A 14,765-nucleotide genomic window follows, 5' to 3' on the forward strand; every position below is an offset into this window, starting at 1 on the left:
GGGGGAGGGGTGGCGGTGGGGAGGAGTGGAGAGAAGCTGACTCTACTGGGCAGGGAGCCCAATGCTGGGCTTGATCCCAGGCCCTGGGCTCATGACATGAGCCTAAGGCAGACGCTTAACCAACTGAACCACTCAAGCACCCCAAAGATGTGTGTAGTTCTTATTTACAAATCTGCTAAGTGAGAAATCACTTAATGTTCTGTGTGAGACTTTAAAAGGACACATGAAGCAAAAAAAAAAAAAAAAGGACTTTTAAAATTGGCAAGGACCTGGATAGACATTTTCCAAAGAAGATATATAAATGACTAACAGGTAAATGTAAAGATGTTTAACATCACTAATTATTAGGGAAATGTAAATTAAACCACAGTGAGAAATCATCTCATACCTGTCAGGATGGCTATTATCAAAAAGATAAGAGATAACAAGGGATGGTAAGGACATGTAGAAGGGGGAACCCTTGTTCACTGTTGGTAGGAGTGTAAATTGGTATAGCCACTATAGGAAACAATATGGAGTTCCTTAAAAAATTAAAAATAGGACTGCCATATGATTCAGTAATTCCACTTCTAAGTATTTATCCAAAGGAAATGAAATCACTATCTTGAAGAGATATTTGTATTCCCACATTTATTGCAGCATTATTCACGATAGCCAAGATATGGAAATAATCTAAGTTGTTTTTTAAAAAGGTCAAATTCATAGTAACAGAGTATATTGGTGGTTACCAGGGGCAGGTAGGTAGGGGAAATAGGGAGAAAAGATTATATTATATACTTGAAATTTGCTAAGTGAGTAGATCTTCAGTATTCTGACCACACACACACACACACACACACACACACACGGTAAAAACACACATGAACAAACAAAATGTTGGATCTCAAGTTACAAATTAATGCCAAATAGTATATTTTAGTTAAAGCTCAAGCTATAGGACTTTTGGGTTTTACTTTACGTTAGATGTGGTTGTTTGGTTGTACTGTATCCTTATAGAAAACTCAGATAATTTTATTTTAAACTTTAATTATGCCTTGAAAATTTGTGTTAATACAGGTTTAACTGCAATAGAATGTTCTGCATGCTAATATTTGATTTTACCAAATACACAGAAGTGGAAAGACATTTAATCTGTCCAGTATTTCTTAGTAATACTTGGGAATGTAATATATCTGGGAATGCCAGAGAAACTGTATTTCTCTCTTTCTCTCTCTCTCTCTCTCTCTTTTTTTTTTTGTAACTGACTTTCTTCCCCTCCTCCCTTCCCCCACTTTCACCCTCCCCTCGTTTACATAGGAGAAGGATGGTTTGGTCTCTCTTCTGTCCTGCCAGCCCACTTGTGAGCTGGTCTTCCATATTGCTTGGCGCTTCTGCTGGCCCTGCGCCCCCTTCCCAAACCCTTGCACAAGACTTCTGGGGAGAGGTGATGGGGAAGTCTGAGCTTCTCTTCACATTCCTTTCCCCAAATCTCTACACTACCACCAATACAAGGTTATGTATGTAAGTAGGGAGTTGACATGATCCATTGTCCAAGTGGGACACTTGAGAGTGAAGCAGGGACCGTTAGTAATTGCACCAGGGCATCAGACACTAAGTGGCAGTCCCAGGCAAGCTGAGATGCATGGTCACTTCAGCCTAGAAGATGTTTACTGAAGGTTTGTGTGCAACAGAAAGGAAACATAGAGCAAGCAGCAACTTAAAATTGACTATCACTCACTCACTCATCGCCTTCTTGAAAGTTCTTCAGAGTCCCTACCCTGGGGGATTCTTTCTGGAGCTTTCAGCCTTCTCCCTGCTCTTTTCAGCTCAGGTTTGGGGAGGAGGGGGGTTGATGTCAAGAGTCCTCTCTTCTGCAGTATCCAGGAGAATAACCATTAGCCACATGTGGCAATTTAAATTTAAATTAAATAATTTTAAAAATTCAGATTTTCAGTCATAAGACCACATTTTAAATGCTCAATAGCCACATGTGGCAAGTGGCTACTGCGGTGGGGAGATGTAGAACATTTCCATCATCTTAGAAAGTTCTATTGGACAGCACTGTACTCTCCTCAAATCTCCCTGCTTCTTTTCCTAGTCCAAGGTCGTTTATCCTCTGTGCCCTCCACACATGCTGCCCAACTGTCCAAATTCCATTTGTGTATTATGCAGAAAAATTGGCCATTCAGGATTGCCCAAAGAGCCTGTTGGTTTGTTTGTTTTTTAAAGATTTTATTTATTCATGGGAGACACACACAGAGAGGCAGAGACACAGGCAGAGGGAAGCAGGCTCCATGCAGGGAGACCGATGTGGGACTCCATCCCGGAACCGGGGGATCACACCCTGAGCCAAAGGCAGGTACTCAACCACTGAGCTACCCAGGCAGCCCTAGCCTGTTTTCTTTCTACTAAAAGAACTGTCAAAGCTCTCTGAAGTGTTTCCCTCAAAAACCAAAGACCTGTCTGCCTAGGGATGAATGATCCCTCAATCGCAGAAGGCAGAAGAATCTACACCCAATTCTGGTTTCTCTATCATCATGACACTGGTTTTCGAATGTGGCATTTGGAAGCAGTTTTGTTACGTTATCATCATACGGTGAATAAACGTGTACAAGAAGTTCTAAGTCAAATCAATTGTTTATGTGGCTATAAAAAGCAAAGAGAAGAAAATGAAAAAAGAATTAGAGCTCAGCCGTAGGCACAACATCAACTTTTTTTTTCAACATTAACTTTTAAATAGAAAATATTTGACTTGTACTAAGGAAGAGTCTGCATTATGTTGAATCATCTTGCCAGATGGCCAACTAAACAAATGAACTGAAGCAAAACAGGCTAGATTTATGGTTTCACTGCAGTCAAAAATAACTTTTCTATTATTAAAAGTAAATAATTTAATGTGAAGGTGTTGTGGCTTACATAACAGTTTTGGACTGTGAGATTTGCTTGAAAATAGTGATACCGCAGAGGATGGCAAACACCGACTGGCTAGAGAAAAGAGAATGATTCATTTTGTCTAGGCAAGGCCAAGGGTGCATGCTTATAATCCCGTTTTTCCAGATTGTTGTCAGATTATAAAAGTTCTAGGACTTAAACCTCTGTTCAGAAGCGTTTATTGCTTGAATTTTTTTTTTTCTCAGAAAACCATCCTCTTTCCATTGCTACCACCTCACAAAAAACTTAGAGGGGGATGCTGCTCTTCATATTTTATTTTTCTGCTATATATATATATTTTTTTTTTGGTAGAGGGTGTTGGAAGATCAGACTCTGTGTGACTGAAGTATCTTTGCAATTTTTTAAAACAGTTTATTTATTTGAGTAATCTCTACACCCAACATGAGGCTTGAACTCATAACCCTGAGACCGAGAGTCTCATGCTCTTCTGACTGAACCAGTCAGGCACCCCAGCTTTGCAGTTTTTATTCTGTTTATTCATTTAATAAACTTTCAAGTACATTTTGATGTGTGTATCATTCCAGGCCTGATCACTCTCATTCCCTCCTAAGTCTATTTGGAATTTACTCTTTCATTTCTGCCTTCAGTAGAATAGGTAGACAGAGACTATGAAATTATGTACAAGGAAAGAAATATGTTCAATTTGCTACTGGAAATTTTGATCAACCACAAGCTAAGTGTCACAAACTAAGGTGTGTGACTTGGGACAATAACATATAAGAAAGGATGATTGAGGGGATCCCTGGCTGGCTCAGCGGTTTGGCACCTGCCTTCGTCCCAGGGCGTGATGCTGGAGTCCTGGGATCGAGTCCCACGTTGGAGTCCCTGCATGGAGCTTGCTTCTCCCTCTGCCTGTGTCTCTGCCTCTCTCCATATATATGTCTATCATGAATAAATAAAATCTTTAAAAAAAAGAAAAGATGATTGATATTGAATAGAGACAAACACTTTGGGTACTTACGATTCAGTTCATGTTTCCTACCTGCATCTCCTGCATCCTTCCTTTATATTCATTCATTCATTCATTCAGTCAGTCAGTCATTTATGACCCATTTGTTTACGACACACCAGAGAAGTAGCAAGTAAGGTCAGCATAGTCCCTGCCCTCACAGAGCTCTTGGGCAGTGACTAAGAGAGACCTAACCTCTGGCAGGGTGGAAACCTTCCTCCAAAGAAGTGATGAGGAGTTAACCAGATGAAGGATGGGAGTGGAGGTGAATGCAGGGAAAGGGACAGTAAAACTTTGGGGGAGTTCCCAGGCAGAGGAAAGAACATGGGAGAAGGTGCTGGAATGGGAAAGAGGATGTGTGTCTAAGGGGCTATGGCCAGCAGATAGAGAGAGGGTTCCATTGGACATGGCCGAAGTGGTCAGGGACTCACATTTGCTGGCCTTGGCAGGAACTGGAGTTATATCCTGAGAGCAAAGGAAATTTGCCAAATTGGATAAATAAGAGTTGTGTGATCACATGTGTGTTTTTAAGAGCTCAGTGGCTTCTGTGAGAAGAGTGCAGTGTAAGGGTACAAAAGTACCTGAGGGAGACCGGCTAGGTGCTATTGAAGAAGGACAGGGAGTAAAGGATGGGGTCTTCTGCCTGGGTGGGAGTGGAAACACAGATTGAGTATTTATTGAGATATTTAGTAGGTAAAATCCAATGGACTTGGTAATGGACTTGTCACAAGGAGTGAAGGAGAAGGTGTTGTCAAAGATGACACTGGGCTGGGAGGGGCATGTGATACCATAAGGTAGAGACTCACTGTGGGAGGGGAGGAGGGAAAAGAATTTGGAAAGGCAGAAAGGAGAGCAAAGCTCTGGTCTCACCAAAGATCCTGCGGGAGTGGGAAGTATGAACAATGCCAAATACATTTAGGGAGACTTCAAAGTTGAGTGGTTCTGTGCCCTGCTTTCCAGAGCTTGCTGCAGCAAGAGTCCATTGAGGCACCAGAAAAGCCATGTAAGGGAGGTATTGTGGCATGTCAAGGTCTAGGATGGTTTGAAACAGCCTTTGAGTCTCCCAGGACCCCAGGAGAGAGGCAGAAGAATCGAGACAAGGCCAGGGTGCTGGAAGGGTCCCGGAGGGAGTAACATGGGGTATTATCAGTAGATGTGCATGGACTATGCCAACTAGAAACCATGCAGGGTCACAGACATTAAGAGTGAATGATGGGATGATAGAAACAGAAGTCCAAAGACCAGATGGAAAAGAACCTCTCAGTAGATGACAGCATATGACTTTCTGGAACCAGATTCTATCCACCTCACCATCCCTGTGACTGATCTTGTGCAAATGCCCAAAGAAAAGGAGACAGGAGATAACGTGAGTGGCCAATGTGAGTGGAGATAACGTGAGTGGCCAAGTGAACAAAAGAGCCTTGAGTAGATCCCAATATTATAACAATTCAGTAATAATGGTAGTGCAAATCTGGAAAACGGCTGGGTTAATCATAAATGAGACTGGGACAATTGGCTATTTGGGATGAAAAAATACATTTTGATCTTTCTTTACCTATAACAAAATATTTTAGATAGAAAAAATCGCCCCCCATAGTATAAAAAACCTGAAAGAAAATGTAACGCAATATTTTCTAATACCTGAATATGCGGGGCCTATCTAAGCTATAAATAAGATGTGAAATTTTAAAGAAAAACATCAACAGATTTCATGACAGTGATTTAAAAATTTGTATGAAGAAATGTCTCTGACTGAATTTAAAATGAATATAAATTGGGAAAACTATTAGAGCAAATAAGACAGAAGTTTACCTCCTAACAACATAAAGAACTCCTACTAATATGTAAAGAAAAGTTAAGATGTCAAAGGATAAATAGGCAAAGGACATGAATTGATATTATATATATATATATTTTAAAGACTTATTTATTTATTTATGATATATATATATATATATATATATATATATATATATATAGAGAGAGAGAGAGAGAGAGAGAGAGAGAGAGAGGCAGGGACACAGGAGGAGGGAGAAGCAGGCTCCATGCCGGGAGCCCGACATGGGACTCGATCCCGGGACTCCAGGATCATGCCCCGGGCCAAAGGCAGGAGCTAAACCGCTGAGCCACCCAGGGATCCCGAATTGATATATTATAAATGAATACTTGAGATGGTTAACATGGAAAAATATGTATGTGTGTATTTATTTATTTTAAAGATTTAAAAAAATTTATTTATTCATCAGAGAGAGAGACAGAGACAGAGGGAGAAGCAGGCTCCATATAGGGAGCCTGACATGGGACTTGATCCCGGGTCTCCAGAATCACACCCTGGGCTGAAGGCGGCACTAAACCGCTGAGCCACCTGGACTGCCCTGGAAAAATATTTAATATCATTAGCTGGTATTGAATAAGTATACATTAAAACAAGAATGACATACCTTTTAAAACCTCTCAATTTAGGAAAGATTAAAAAAATTATAATGCTCATTTCAGTTGAGCATGCAGGAAGATACTCATTCACTTTGCTTTTGGGAGCATAAATTGAACCAAATAATTTGGATAGTAATTTGGTAATCTGTATTAAAGCTTAAAAGCGTTTAAAATTGGAAGCAACAAGGGGCACCTGGTTAGCTCAGTGGGTAGACTATGCGACTCTCGATCTTGGGGTTATGAGTTCAAGCTCCACATTGGGTGTAGAGATTACTTAAAAATAAAATCTTAAAAAAAAATCGGAAGCAACCTATGTTTTCCATATAGGGGAATATATCAGGAAATCAGTGCATAACTATATGTTGTACTATTACACAGCCATTGAAGTGGAGGTATTCGAAAATATTTAATGATATGGGAAAATGCGTATGCTATAATGTTAAGTGACTAAGAGCAACATGCTGAATTATATATACAGTGTGATCACAACTATGCACATAAATATGCACCGAAATAGTTTGAAAAAATGCACCAATCTACAATCCTTTTTCTTTGAGTGTTGTAATTATCAGTAATTTTATTTTCTTTTTACTTTTTTGTTCTCCTGTAGTACGGAAGAATTCTAAGTTGGAAAAATTAGAAAATAATCTTTGTTGGAAATAAACATCTACCTGTAGCTTTACTGCAACTTAACATGGCTCCTGCTCTAATGGTTTGATGTGATTTTGTTGGCAAATGCATTTGCCTCAAGCTTTTTAAATGATGATGATGGTGTCGATGACTCACATAATACTTTTATAGCCTTCAATATGCATCAGGTACCATACTGCACACTTTACACATATTAACTCATTTACAATGCACAATACTCATAGGAGGTAGGTCATATTATTCTTCACATTTTATGGAGCAGGAAATTGAGGCACAGGGAGGTTAATTAACCTCCCTCCCCCCCACCACACACACACAAAGGTCCCACAGCCAGTATACGGTGGAGCTGGGATTTGAATTCAGCTAGTGTTGCTCCAGTGGTCCTACTCTGTATGTGCTGCATGGTTATGTTGAAGAGAACAGATAACTTTGTTTTTCAGAAAACAAGCAAACAAGATCTTAGGAAAAACAAACATCAAACAACAGTAATAAATGCAAAATGACATTCTTGGGTCATGAATCTCATCTATGAAGTAGAAGAGTTAAGTTAGGTGATCTTTAATACACCCTTGGGTATAAATTCTACAAGTATACTGATTAGCTAGAAAAACTGAGTTTTAGATTCTATAGTAGGAATGCTAATTATTTCCTCCCTCCATCATTTCCTTCCCAACTTCACACCTTTTTATTAGGGACCCTCCACCATGATTCCTAACACCACATCTGCCCCCATGCCCCGTTGATAGGAGCAGGGGATGATATTTCACTGAAGCTGGGCCAATGACTCCTGAGCTTGGAGTTTGCACTCAAGGATGTTAGACTACTCTTGACAGGTGCTGGTGGGCCTCTGGTGGCCATTTTTCACCACTGCAGGGGATGGGACTGGAAAGGCAGGGGGGTATTGTTTTTGTGTTTCCCAATGGCTTTCTCAACGTTGCTTCTAGGCCTCCACAAGGCCTTGCCACATTATCCTTAGATCTTACAAGACACCCTGTGTCCTTTCAATATATTCCCCCCTTGTGTTTGCTTAATCTAGTTTGAATGGGATTATTATTTTTTAAAGATTTTATTTATTTATTCATGAGAGAGAGAGAAGCAGAGACACAGGCAGAGGGAGAAGCAGGCAGGTAGCCTGACGTGGGACTCTGATCCCGGGTCTGCAGGATCAAGCCCCGGGCTGAAGGTGGCGCTAAACTGCTGAGCCACCTGGGCTGCCCTTGAATGGGATTATTATGTGCTACCAACCATGTACTGGCTTGCAGCAGGTGTGGTATAGCCTCAAGGCGAATAATGAGGAATTTGCGCATTGAGCCATTTTTCAAAATCTGACTTGAGATGTTTTCCTGTGATGATTCGGGCATTACAATGAAATCCGCTAATTAAGGAATGGTGAAAATGCTATTGAAAGAGAAGGTGAGAGACCCACTAGCCAGCTGGTCGGCTGAAGGCTCTGGTCGGGAGTGGAGGTTAGTTTACAGATATAACTTAGAGGTGAGGACACTTGACTGTTTTCAGGTCACCCCAGGGGTTACTATACTTAGGGGAATTGATTGCAAACTCACGAGGGGCTCCTGGATCAACGTTTTGATGCCAGCAACATGCATGTGTTGCTCAGAACATTAGATCTCCAGTGTACAGGAGCACCCTTGAAACGGAGGCACTCACCTGTGCCGGACGGACACATTGCCAGTCCTTGTGCGTCCCTCTGTAGCCTCCTGCTGGGCCATGTCTCTCTTGCTCTGGATACCTCTGCCTGTTCTGGTCGTCCTGTTTGCCAGGCAATACTTGCATATAATTTAGAAAAAAAAATGGAGTCGAATATTAGAAGAAACAATTAAATGAGTTAGAAATAGCTGCTTCTAGGTGTATGATGAAGGGGCTCAAGGGGGCAGAGCAGCAGGGGTCTGCTTTCAATGTAAGCTGTTTACTGCCTCGATTTTTTATTTTTACTATCTACATATATTACTTAGATACAAACAATCACTATGATACCTAGCTCCCCATTATAAATAAAATAGTGTCTGTTATGTCTTAGTGCCAGCCTAGATTCTCTCTCCTGTGTTATTGACTCAAATCCTAGTGGTCTCATTCCATTTACTGTGCATGCTTTTAATAGTGCTGACTCATTTTGCAATTTATTTCACTTCATTCTTCTTCTTTTTCTTCTTTGCTTAGATACTTATTGAATTCTTGCTATGTGCAAGGATTTGTACATTAAAAACATTGGATGTTACTGTACACTTTGTCCTGTGTTGGGTAATTATTAGGTAATCAATATGGTTATTGGGAATTGGCTGTTTCTTTAGAATGTACATATTTTAGAATTTTTAGAATATATACATTCTAAAGAAACTAAAAAGTCTTCAAAATGCTCACTTACTTCCTCCCACTTTGCTTTGTTTGGGCAATGGTATATTGAAAGCAGAGAGCATATCCAAAGCCTGAAGAAATGCTCTGATCAGTTTGTTCATTTATTTATTAAAAAATGTATTGCTCACCTAGTGTATACACCTGGTAGTGTGTTCTCAAAGGTGGATAAGAAAAATAAGACATAGTCTGCAACCTCAAGAAAGGTAAGGTCTTGGAGGATATTTTTTTTAAATTTATTTTTTATTGGTGTTCAATTTACCAACATACAGAATAACCCCCAGTGCCCGTCACCCATTCACTCCCACCCCCCGCCCTCCTCCCCTTCCACCACCCCTAGTTCGTTTCCCAGAGTTAGGAGTCTTTACGTTCTGTCTCCCTTTCTGATATTTCCCACACATTTCTTCTCCCTTCCCTTATATTCCCTTTCACTATTATTTATATTCCCCAAATGAATGAGAACATATAATGTTTGTCCTTCTCCGATTGACTTACTTCACTCAGCATAATACCCTCCAGTTCCATCCATGTTGGAGGATATATTTTTGAGGGAAAAGTAGCATTCATTTTCCACATTAATTCATTACTTCATGCACTTTTGCTATGCAGCATCCCTTTAGATAATAAGCATTTGATAAATACTTGTTTTGCAAACAAATGATTTACACATCACCTTGCAGGGGTATCTCTAGTCTAGATTCTCTCTCTCTCTCTCTTTTTAAGATTTTATTTATTTATTCATGAGAGACACAGAGAGAAAGAGAGGCAGAGACACAGGCAGAGGAGTGGGAGAAGCAGGCTCCATGCAGGGAGCCCGACGTGGGACTCGATCTCACGTCAGGTCTCCAGGATCACGCCCTGGGCTGAAGGCGGTGCTAAACTGCTGAGCCACCAGGGCTGCCCTCTAGTCCAGATTCTCAATATTTTCTCCTGCTTCCCACCCCTGAGGGCTACACAGCCTCTGAAAGTGGCTCTCAGGGGACAGCTTCCTGGAACCTTGCAGGGAGAGCCTGGGAGAAGCAAGAATGTGCATGCAGTTTGAGCACCATTCACGGAGATATGCTGTGTTCATCCTCTTTCATCGCAAGAAATGTAGATGCTGGGAGTTAACTGTCTGGCAACCATCTCCGGGAGGCCCGAGGATACTAATGCAGTGGAAGGAGGGCTGGCATCCACGTGGTTGTGGGCCTGGCAGAGATGCCGTGGGCGGCACACGGATAATCTAACTGTTGCATGGGAAGGCAGGGCGCCCGGCTGTCCCTGTGGTGCCTTTGGACCCTGGAGAGAGACCAGAGCTAGAAGAGAAGAGCGTGAACAGCAGCACAAAAGTGGATGACTGGGAGGTGATGGGAATCAGCAAGGGGGTGACGAGCAGCCCACACCGGCTTCCAGAGTAGAGGAAAGCCAATGGGCAGAGACAAGAGATGAGCTCAGCTTTAGAGAAGTCACAATGGACTCATGCTAAAAAGTACCTAAAAACACAGATCATCCACTGGGCAGGTTCAGGGGTGGGGGAGGCCCGTGTCCACACCTGGGTTGTGTGGTCTTGGGCCAGTTACTTAACTTTTGGAAGGTGCTTCCTTCTGGATAAAACTAGAGTGACAGTTCCCACACATAGAGCTGTTGTGGGAATTAAGTGAGATGACCACACGAAAGCAAGCAGCATGCTGCCTGGCACACAGTAGGACTTCAGTAAGGCTACTTTTACTTCCTGTCCTACTGCATCTCGGGAAAGGGTGAGGGGCTCCGTGTGCTGTGTGCTGAATACAAGGAAATCACAGAATCAGTGACTGGGAGCTGAGCCGGGAGTGGGGCTGAGGCTTGGGCTGGCACAGAAGAAAGCACTGGGCATCTGACTTCACAGCCCTTCAGTTCTGGAATAGGCTGAGCTACACAGCTCGGTGTCCGCTGCTCATTTTATTAATTGATGAAATAATGATGATTAGGGGTGACCAAGAAAACATTCGGGTGTGCCATGTAAGCTATTTGCGAAGCCAGGATGTTTTTATTTTAGAAAGAATCTTTTTAAGAAACTGAAAAGGAAATTCCGGTATTTGAAAGTACTCATTCTGGATGTCTGAGGGTTCCAGGTTTTGATATTTTAGCTTCCATTTGTGGGCCACTTTTCTGTGCCTGGTGACATGTTAATTCGGGTAATTCTAGTACTAGCCCCATGATGTGGGAACTTCTCTGAACCAGGCAGAAGGACAGAGGTCATAATCCTTCCCACCCCAGCTAAGGAGGATTGGACTAAGAGTAGGTAAGATATTGCCCAAGCCAGGCTAATTAGTTCTCTTTTTTATTATCATGTCCCATGACAATGGGACTTCTAAGAGTTAAATCACTTGTTCAGTTACTTATCTTGCAGGAAGCAAAACTTGGAATTGTACTCAAGTCTGTTGAACTCCAAAGCCTGCTTCCTTGCTGCACATACACATACACTTGGCTCTTGTAGGTGAATACATCAAGTTCTAGTGGACCCAGCCTTGGCCTGTAGGCAGGTCTCCAGGCTAGCTTGGCACAAGAATAGACATCACCTTTCCTCTCTTTGCCACGTTGTGTCTACATGTGTGGTACAACAGGACTAGCAGCACAGGGTGAGCAGCTAACATACCTGGGCAGTCATGGCCTGGGGAGTGGGCTTGAGTTGTAGTTATTGGGGTAAACTCTGGAAGAGAGATGTGTCTTGCACATTTCTAAAGATATGAGCATTGGTACGGGGAAGACATCCCTTTGGTTTTAAATTCTTTTTTACAACTGTAGGTAAAACCTCCAACCCTCTGTCCTTAATGAGCCTTTCTCAGGTGTGAGTTAGTTATCCTTTACTTAAATAAACAGCCCTCCAATAGAAGCAGATACACAAAAACTTTTATTAAGTGGAAGTTAGACTCCATGGTAATTAACCAGTTACAAGTGCATTTAAATTCATGTGTGTGGACACTGTAGAAGTCAGAATGGTCTTATTGAAAGTCCAGTGTTCCGGCTTGGCATGTGCCAGTGCAACCCAAGGTAGAACCATACACGCAATAAGTACAGGTCAACGATGATGTCAGACTACATTGGCAACACCATATTCATTGTTACAGCTAAGCATTACAGAACATGAAAGTCCAAAGACCAGAAGACTATTACTAAATTGATTCTTACTATAAGCCTTTACTTCTACTTAAATGCTTCCATAGGACCAAGGTGGCAAATCCTCAACTCTGGGGGGACAGTGCCATCTTTATGTTCTACACTTAAATGGGCCACAGAAACTGTAAACATTCAGTGGTCCTACTGCTGCCCATTGCAGGTAGATACCAGCTGTCCCCTTGGGAAAGTGCAGTTTAGTTTAACTGGTGTGAACATTTTATATTGTAAGTCTTCAAATCTGAAATTTGTCTTCTATTTCAATTAGCACCAGTTTATTGTAAATCTTTTTCCTGGTGTTAAATATTTAGGAAACATTTATTTATTTATTTTAAACCAACACACAAAGTCCCAAACAATGGAAAGCAAAAAACATTCAAAAAGTTTTTAGAGAACAGCATTTAGAAAAACAACATCATTGAAACATTCAACAAATCTATGTACAATGTGCCAAAAGCTGGCAAGGAGCATGTCTGAGGAACAGTCACATAAAAGGTTTATTAACCTGAACCTCCACAGGCTGTATTTACAGTCAGATAGGTATTCAGAAATGTAGTATCAGAACATCTGAATTTGGCTAAAAATCATATAAAAAAGACACATCCCCACCCCCAGTAACTTCTAAATAGGTAGCAAACATATCCAGTATAACCGTAAGTACCAGGTTTAGAAGTGCGTTTTTCCTTATTTTTCATATTTCTACAAATGGTTGAGAAACTTTCTCAACGGACATAGACGAAAACTAGGATGGCAGAGAAATGAGTTCTTTATTTCAACATTGTCAGATGAAGGGAAAGAATATTTTTTCATGCTGAGTAACAACGTAGTAAAGTACTAATTAAGGAGCAAGGATAAATTATTTGGGGAAGGGTTTCATGGGAATAAAAAATCAGCAAGAGGGCTGAAGATATGTGTGTATATTCTATCTGGACGTTCCAGAAATGTAAGTCATTATCTCCATGTACTTTTGAAAAAAGCTGGATGATTTGCTTTGATGGACAGCATTTTTATATTTTGTTCTTTGAAATGCTATAACCCAAACCCTTTGGAGAGTAGTTTTTGTTCTCAGATTGAGAATTCAACACAACAGACACAACCTCTGCTATTTTTTCTCCAATGCGACGCTCATTAACCTTATGCAGTTTCGTTTGCCTGTTAATCCAAGGTTACTAGAACATCCACCTTCAAAAAACTGGGCACGTTTTGTAACAGCCAGCATTTCTCATTCCTGCTTAAGAAGTAAAATAGAAACCATTTCCTATTTATTTACCTTAATGGTTGGAGTTGTTTAGAGTTTGAAATTTCAATGCGCGGTCTTTAAAAATATCAGCTGGAAGAGTATAGATGGGAGTCCCACAATCCCGTAATGTTATGTGTTCAAGTTTATTTTGAATAATTTGTGTTTGTGATAAGTCTATGAAAAAAATTTACTTGGATTTGATACAAAATACATGTTACTCTTTGAAAATGCATAGTTTGTAACTTTATACATTCATTCACTAATATTAAAAGACTTTTGTAAGCAAGTACTTACTTACCCCCAAATGGTGGTAAGATTGTATTCCAAAAGATCTCTAAAAATCGGATAGCATCGCCACATTGCTTTTGAATTCGTGCCCAATTACAAGTTAACGCCTGTCATTTTACCACTGGCATCACACAGGAGGGACTGCTTCTTTCTCTTCAGTCTGGCTTTCCTCGATTAGCAGGCACTCAAAAAGCAATGCTTTCTACTGACAACATTTCCACTAAATACCCCATGTGAAATATTGTATAATTTCATGATCACATTTTAGATTTGGTGTAGAAAACAATTCAAAAGATGGCTTAATTTTGAGAAGTAGAGGTTTTTTTTTTTGTAATTTTTTTGTTTTGTTTTTGTTTTTAAAAAACCTTACCATGGACAAAGGGCAACGGAGGGTTTGTGATAACTTATTCTCTCGCTCCTCAGCCCCTTCATTTGAGAAAGATGACCGTAGGCCACTCGGTAGTTGCATTTGATGATGGTCATGAACCCTTTGGGACCTAGCGATTTTTTTCTTATCCTGAGTTCTTCTTCTAAGTATATAGATTTTGAGACATGAAACACTTTGGAAACTACACTAGTATCTGGTTATTCCAGAGAGCCTATGTTTAAATGGCTGACCATCGTCCAACCATTAATTACAAAAATAGGAATTCTAGGTCATGTTGTAGGAAAATATTGATTAATGGCATTTTTTTAAAAACATATATAATCCACATTCCTGGGTTATTTTACACCCAGAGCATTTTCAGTTATTGAAGTCATGGAACATTTTGG

General features: G+C 40.7%; 2 protein-coding genes across 5 annotated transcripts in view; one reads left to right on the top strand and one right to left on the bottom strand.

Moving 5' to 3' along the window:
• LOC111093101 overlaps positions 1-14,765 on the top strand; it is a 96,418-nt gene that overhangs the window by 47,825 nt on the left and 33,828 nt on the right.
• Positions 1-14,765, bottom strand: part of ZNF704 (zinc finger protein 704) — a 259,566-nt gene that overhangs the window by 9,778 nt on the left and 235,023 nt on the right. For all 5 annotated transcript variants that reach the window (XM_038579598.1, XM_038579594.1, XM_038579595.1 and 2 more), the window contains exon 10: positions 8,630-8,748. The gene's annotated coding sequence lies outside the window, so the exon portion shown is untranslated. The remainder of the gene's footprint in view (positions 1-8,629; positions 8,749-14,765) is intronic.

Source organism: Canis lupus, chromosome 29 (assembly GCF_011100685.1).
Source record: "Canis lupus familiaris isolate Mischka breed German Shepherd chromosome 29, alternate assembly UU_Cfam_GSD_1.0, whole genome shotgun sequence".
Lineage (NCBI taxonomy): Eukaryota > Metazoa > Chordata > Mammalia > Carnivora > Canidae > Canis > Canis lupus.